Raw genomic sequence first — 7989 nt, forward strand, 5'->3', positions numbered from 1 at the left:
CCGTACATTTTGTACTACAACGTCCCTGCATCGCGGCTGCCGGCCACGTGAAGACACGCTCTCAAAAAGTCTGCAAGCTTTCTCAAAGTTTCCCGATTTCTAAGTTCGACACCCACAAATGGATACATACATCATATTCGTCAATCATCGGAGCACATTATATCAAAATATAAGAGGATTCGTATGTACAGTTTATGAATAATCGGCCTATGAATCACCGATGCAGAACACAGAAGGCGTGGTTCCAAACCACTTGCGGCCATATTGACGGAGATCACAGTGTTGACATCGTACAGGCCTTGGATTTTCACTTAAAAAGGTTAGAATTCGTACATGAATCATGCTCATACTAATACCTAAGACAAATATATGTATATTTAACCTAATGGATGCATTACTAACTCATGATATTGACGTGAAGTGTGATCTTTCAAGCTCCGAAAGATCGTTACCGTGGGAGGCATAGCGCCGTGCAGAATCAAACTCGGACACATCGGACTTCAATCAAAGTTCGATAATTCGCTTCAAAGTTAATATTTCAGACCACAATGGTTACGGAAAAGAAGACAAGATCGTACTCCAATAGTACATGATTAAAATCAGTGCATCTCTTTCAGATTCAAGCATAATTTAGACTTTTTTTTTCAGGTGTTTACAACTAGAGATGCGAACCTCACGACGCAACGGTACACATGAAAAATCAATACTCAACATGCACGTATGCATGACCAGTGTACACAAACATGTTATACTGTAAACTCCAAAACGGTACTCGGGAGGTCAATACATTTGACATTTCAGACTTAAACCACAAAATATGATCTTAAATCCAGGATAGTACTGTAATGCTAATGTGTTTAAAGGGACACTGTATATTGAATTTCTGCAGGTCAAATCAGGGACTAAATTCTGATTGAGGGGAGTGTAAAATATAGCAAAATTATTGCTCACCTTGAAACAAATTTTGAACTACTGGTGAGGTAAGGACAAAAGGGTAGATTGGGTGTGTATAAAAGGTGGAATGGACAACAGGATGGGGTAGTCATTTTTCTGATAAGAAATTTACCCAAGATTTCTACACAGCCCCCAACCAAAATTCGAGCACAGCCGAATTTGACCCGCAGAAGAAAAATGACCTAGGCCAAGAGTTCAGAGTTATTTACGACTCAAACACGAGTTTGTACTATAGTTTGGATATTCGTAGGTCTCCTCCTCTACCTGTCTAGAACCGTCTGGACGTATCTCTGTAATCGTTCTTGTGTACCGTAGGGGCAGGACACCGTCGAATGGGTTGACGCTCATGCTGGCAGTCGGGGCATATATCAAGCCTGGAGCTGGCAGCAGAGTTGCGTTCACCGTCTCCGCATGGGGGGTTGGTGGCTTTGGCTTAGAGGAAGGCTTCTTACTCGGTACGTGACGGGAGGTGTTTCCTTTCTTCCTGGGTGTGATGGTTGTTGGGTAGGATACTGGGAAAGCAGGGTGGTCGGTGCTCCCTTCCCTCTCGATCTTTGTGGCAATGATTGTTGGTTCTGGATCAGTTGTTGGTTCTTGATCAGTTGTTGGTTCTGGGTTCGTGGCTGGTTCTGGATTAGTTGTTGTTTCTGGGTTCGTGGCTGGTTCTGGATTAGTTGTCGGTTCTGGGTTCATGGTAATGGGGTGGTCGGTGTTCTCTTTCATCTCGATCTCTGTGGTGCTGATTGTCGGTTTGGATTTGATCATTTTACTTGGAGGGTTTTCTACCTCTGGAATCTTTCGTTTTGGAGTTGGGGTTGGTTTCGGCGAAGATGTGGACTGGTCTGATATATTCGGGTAAGTGGGGTGGTGGTTGATAAATGGCTCCATGCCAGGGGATTCTGGATCGTACCCGGCAGCATCAGAATCGGAGCCAGACATATCGTCTAGGAGTTGTTTCACATCGGGAAGCAGGCAGTCACGTACAGATGTAGGTTCGAGAAGATCGATCTCTGGTTCACAAAGTACCTCGACGTGGGATGTTGATTTTTCTTCGACCACAGGCTTCTTCCTCGCCACAGGATGTTGATGTGCAGATGGTCGATCGATGGTCGACTTGATCTTGGGGATACGGTACCCAGTTCCCTTCCTGCATCTTTTCCTATGGTCCAGGAACCTCTTCTTCTCTGTGTTGTCAAAGGTGACTTTGCAAAACTGGCAGAAGAAGTCTCTGTCCGGCGTTTTTGATGCATAGCGGCACTTCCTCTCGTGCGACTGCAACGATTTTCGTGACCCGTAGGCTAGACCGCAGGTCGCGCACAGGTAATTTCTTAATCTTGGAGGTAGAACCATCTGGAACGACAGTGTAAGAGCGGCAATGACATGGCTGCATCGTGATGGTTATAAGCCTATAGGATAAAAGAGTTTAGCTGACTAATAGGCCTCCCATTTTTCTTGGACTAAGATCAGAGTACCATCATCTGGCGTGGTTCTTTGCGAATGGCGGACCCAGGTCTTTGTTCCAGTTCGCTGGCATTCTGAAGTGTAATATGGCGCGGGTGAAATCTCTGGCACGATTCCATCAGGTTCGTTGGCTTCTGACAGGCTGAGATTTTGCGTTCTCTCTAGGTGTTCTGGATCGGTGTCAGCTGGCCTCGGTTTATTGGTTTCAGTAGGGTGGTCTTCGTTCCATGGTATGGTGCTGTGAGTCGGTGGTGTATTTGGGTGAGGGTGTTCTTCACGGAAATGCATCTCCGCTCTTTTTCTAGTTTGGTACATCTAAGGGCAGAATGGATCCAGGCAGCTGAAGGTGAAGGGTGTCAGGCAGGTTTTTTGGTGTTCAATCAGACGGCATCGTTTCCGGTAGACTTTCTGGCAGGTGTGGCAACGGTGTAGTTTCTTGTGATACATCTGGAAGCATAACGAAACGTGGTAAATCAAATGGCTGGGTGTATTTAACGGATCTTAGATGGTATAGGTGATTTAAGTTCTGTGGCCAAAGTCCCATGTCTCGGTGACTGTTTCCTTCTTCCGTTAACCTTCGTACGTCACCGTTGTTCGGGTAAAGCGATTAAGTTCTTCTATCCGGTCGATCAGGCATGGAGGTAACACGACATGGTTCTGTCTGTCAGAGGGAACCGTCGACGGGGTGGGTCCCTGCCTGGCGTCTTCCTGTCCCGATCTCACTTGCGTCTCAGATCTTGCTGCAGGATCAGCCGGTCTTGTTGTGGAATCTTCGACTCTGGCACTAGGGGTCTCCTGGCGGTGCTGGAAACGTACATTCCTGGTGTCACGTGCTCGGTGGTTTGATGACGGGGTCCTATTCTCACGCCTGGTCCTCGAGGCTGGATGCATGGCACTGGGAAGTCTGCATGTTTCCAAATGTGTCATCAGGGAACGCCTGCACCGAAACCTCTTCTCGCACCTCCCGCATTGGAACATACTGACCACAATACTCATCTGCAATGGACATCATAACCTTAGTTTTCATAGCTTTTTGGGCATTTAATTTCAGGGTTATCTTTATGAATCAGCGATGTAAACAACCTGGTCAGGGTATCCATGCGGAGAACTTCTTGGCCATCTATTAATCTGGGGATGACCACTGTATCACAGAACTCATTGAACTTGTCACTGTTCTCTATGTCTGCTGGCTCATTTACAACTGTTTTGGTTCTAAAAATCCTTGGTGTAATCAATGTAGCAGCCCTTGTGATATTTAGCTTCCTTGGCAATCAGGTCGATATCCGCTATTCTCACCAACACTTCAAGATGATTTTTCTTTGTTGCAGCTGACCTAATCAAGTTGGCAGCAGTGAACGTCTCACATTGTACTAAAGTTTCTTTCTTTCGTTTCCTCGTGTAGGCCTCAACACGGAATTGATCTTTGTTGCACAAGATACATATGTCTGGGAAGAAACCATTGCAATAATAGTCATTCTCAGTAGCAAAACATCGTCGTTTAGGCCTAGGTAGAGAGGTGGCAGCTTCCTTCTCTGCGGATTCTTGAAGCCGAAGCAAATGGGCCTCCTCTTCCAATCGTTTCTGTTTCTCTACCCTTTTTCTACTACAAGCAATCTTCTTTTTGTCTGTGAATTTCATGTAACAGGCACGACGATATCCATAGTTCCTGTTTAGCATGCACTGCCTACATGCCCAGGACTCACTACCACCACATCAACACACACCATCACCTGTACGCCTGGGTATAGTAGAGCATGCATCTTGATCAACACTTCCACTTGCAACCTCATTTCCTTCAAGATTCCCAATCAAATCCAACGCAGCATCGTGTTGAATTCCATCCAGATGATTCCATTCATTAGCACACTCAGTTATTTTGAGGAAACTAGTCTCTGATATTGGTAAAAGCTTACCTTTTTCATCAATAACAACATGAATACAGCAAACAAAGGAGGCTGCCATCGTGTCAATAATGTGGGAAATCCCAGTTTTCTAGTGATCCTATTGGTCAAGAACATGTGCAGTGCCATCGTGTGGCAGATGATATAACTAAAATATTGAAGTATATTTTATAACTAAAATAAAGCCTAATTGCTGATTAATGTGCAATTTTTTTTGGAGAACATTGATTCGTTGTGTTGCTGTTGAGGTTCATTGTCCGTGTGGCGCGTGTGACGAAGTGGGGATTTTAAGGCTATCGGTTCTCTGTTCAAGAAACTAAATAACTGGTTAAAATAAGAAGAGTGATTATTTAAAATTATGTACAGCTAGAAAATAATAATAAGATTAGACGCCACCTATTGGCCACAAGTGTTTTATACGTTACCACGCAACGGTAAGGTAAGGTCCAAGAGTTCGTACGAATACGACCGCCACACTACGGAAAAGGGTCCACAGCAACCACAACGAAATGTCCATGAAACGAAGAAACAGTCCTATTTGAAACGATGAAACTGGTCCTTTGTTGAAAGGACGATAGAGATGAAAGGGTGTTTGTGAGCATAAATGTACGGCTTAAATCCCCAGGGGTGATTCCGTTAGAAATGAGTGTCCTTGTAGAGTTTGGGTTAAACTTAACCCCGTTAAACCCGCAGGCTAACTTGATGGTTCCAACACCAGGAATAACGATAGAGCCACGCTCGACTCAGCGGCACCGACGCCAGGAAGAAATGTACTGCGACCTTGCAGCACCAGTGGTTCCAACACCAGGCTTTTTACGACAGGAGCTCCTGAACAATCCTACACGGAACACTAATGACTTTAAAGTGCTCCTCAAAACACCCAGGTGTTCACAACCAGCTATGTTATCTCATCCTGCTTAATAGTTCCAGACAGTTCCACAATAAAGTCACTGAATAAACCTCACAAGTCACTGAATAACCCTCACAATAATATTCAAGTCCAAAAGCCTATGCCAACCATTAGGCAAGAATTAATCCTAAATGAATAACACTATTGAATGTGAGACAAGACCACAATTGATTTTTTAAGCCTTTTAGCAGTTAAATTGTCAATGTTTGACCGCGACGCATCAAAGAACGCGTGGTGTTGTGAATCTGAAATTTAGATTATGTTATTCCGGACAGTCGGGCAAGTAAATGGTGAAAAATAAAATGGTGATTGACCACGGAAATTTTTTTTTAATCGACAAATTAGACAGACTTTGATATTTCCACTCTTTTCAGCCAACTGGCAGAAAAAACTCAAAACACGCCCCCTATTACCAAATTAGCAAAATTCGAAATTAATTTTTTCATCAAATAATTTCTTTATATCTGTAGACTTGCCACAACAAATATTTTTTCAATACCTCTCCAAATATGTACTTGAGAGTAAAAAACATGCACTCGTCTAATAGATAGGCCTGGACCCTCCAACCTATGAATATTCATTAGTGGTCTTGTCTCAATGAAGGTACATTTCAGGGGTTAACATTTTGCGATTTTTTTCAAACTAATGTACATGACATCCCACAACTCTCCAACAAAGGAAAGTCATATCTGGACATTTTTGGAGAAATGAGAGACATTTCAAAGAGTGGTACAACTGTGCCAAAGCGACGAAAGAGGACAAAATCGACAAAAAGTCATGATTATGCACCCAACAGCACCAAATTCAAAGACCTGCCCTGGCCAGAATAAGCAAGCTATGGAGCTGAAACTTTAGGATGTGATTTAGAAATATCTTTGCTGCTTAGGGAACAACTTTCAGAATCAAGGCCTAAGTAGTTTCAAAGAAATTACAAAATGAATGGCAACACAACAAGACTTGTAAAAATGAAACCGAACTTAGACCGGGGTTAGGTTGACTCTTATTTGGGTCAAATTAAGTTTTTTTCTCATTATTTTAGCTTGTTTTGACCTTAAATCATCAGCAATACAATATTCTAAATGAATTAGAGTGATTTGAGCACATTCAAATTTTTCACTATATTGACCCAAAATGTAGTGTAAATAGAGACAAGACCACAATTGATTTTTTAAGCCTTTTAGCAGTTAAATTGTCAATGTTTGACCGCGACGCATCAAAGAACGCGTGGTGTTGTGAATCTGAAATTTAGATTATGTTATTCCGGACAGTCGGGCAAGTAAATGGTGAAAAATAAAATGGTGATTGACCACGGAAATTTTTTTTTAATCGACAAATTAGACAGACTTTGATATTTCCACTCTTTTCAGCCAACTGGCAGAAAAAACTCAAAACACGCCCCCTATTACCAAATTAGCAAAATTCGAAATTAATTTTTTCATCAAATAATTTCTTTATATCTGTAGACTTGCCACAACAAATATTTTTTCAATACCTCTCCAAATATGTACTTGAGAGTAAAAAACATGCACTCGTCTAATAGATAGGCCTGGACCCTCCAACCTATGAATATTCATTAGTGGTCTTGTCTCATGTTACCTTACTCAAAGTGCTGAACCATAATTGCAAACACAAAACCCCTACTATAATAACCAGCATGAAAAACAAGTACAGGGTGTCAACTGATTTAAAGGGGGACTTTGTCACAGCGCGCCAGTGTGAATAACTCTACTTGTGTGAATGGTCAATGGCTCATGACGTCATGAAATAATTGCATCACGAGGAAGGAAACAATGGGAATCACATCCGACGTGGTAACTGTGGGTGCGGTGCGTCGTGAATGCAGGATCGGCCAACGCGCGGCCCGTATGGAATACGACAAACTGTACCGGAACCGGAACTGTCATGGGTCTGCACAAATTTTTTCAGATTCGATGGACATGATGGATATATGAATTTTGTTTACACTTTATACATACGTAACCATTACACTCACTACGTTGTGTGAGTTAATAGAGAGGTTAAGATTTGATACGAGAACGAGAACAAGAACGAGGTGACGTCGTCCTCGTTGTCGTTGGTCATGACGCTGAAATGCGGTTAAGAAAAATTAAGTAGGTGCTAGTCTGATGCTTCGTTGGTAGATGGCGCGCCGATTTGTAAGCATAGCAGACGACACAAATTACTTCTGGGTTTACGCTCTCGCATACAAAACCGTTAATTTAAGTAGACTGTCATGGAATTAGCAGCTTTATGCACCATTTTAGACGAGAATCCCAACGATGAGGACGATATCCTTCTTGGCCTGGCGTTGGGAGGGTTTTTACCCCTCAGCCCATAAAGGCTAGAGGGGTATTGTCGAGGCGTTCGCCGTCTGTCTGTCTGTCTGTCTGTCTGTCTGTCGGGCCGTCCGTCTGTCCGTTGATCTTGTTTCCGGACCATATATCCGTAATGGCTTCTCAATTAAAGCAATTCAATTGACTTCCATTCATGTTTAAAGCGAAACACTAAAAGTAAACTTTGTATTGTAGCAACCAAGGAAACGGAAAAGGATACAAGCTAAATATAATGTGTACTTTTGAGTTCAAAATTGTTTACGGTACGTGCGGTTATTGAGTTTGAGCTTTTCTTCAAGAAGGTGGCGATATTGATTCACAAATCAAATGATGCAAGTTGACGTGACCGATACCAAACTTAGGCCGTTTCGAGGGACTAGCCTCGTCACTTGTACCATGCAGGGATCACAGTCACCTTAGACATATGTTA

This window comes from Lineus longissimus, chromosome 17 (genome assembly GCF_910592395.1).
Source record: "Lineus longissimus chromosome 17, tnLinLong1.2, whole genome shotgun sequence".
In the NCBI taxonomy this organism is placed as follows: Eukaryota; Metazoa; Nemertea; class Pilidiophora; order Heteronemertea; family Lineidae; genus Lineus; species Lineus longissimus.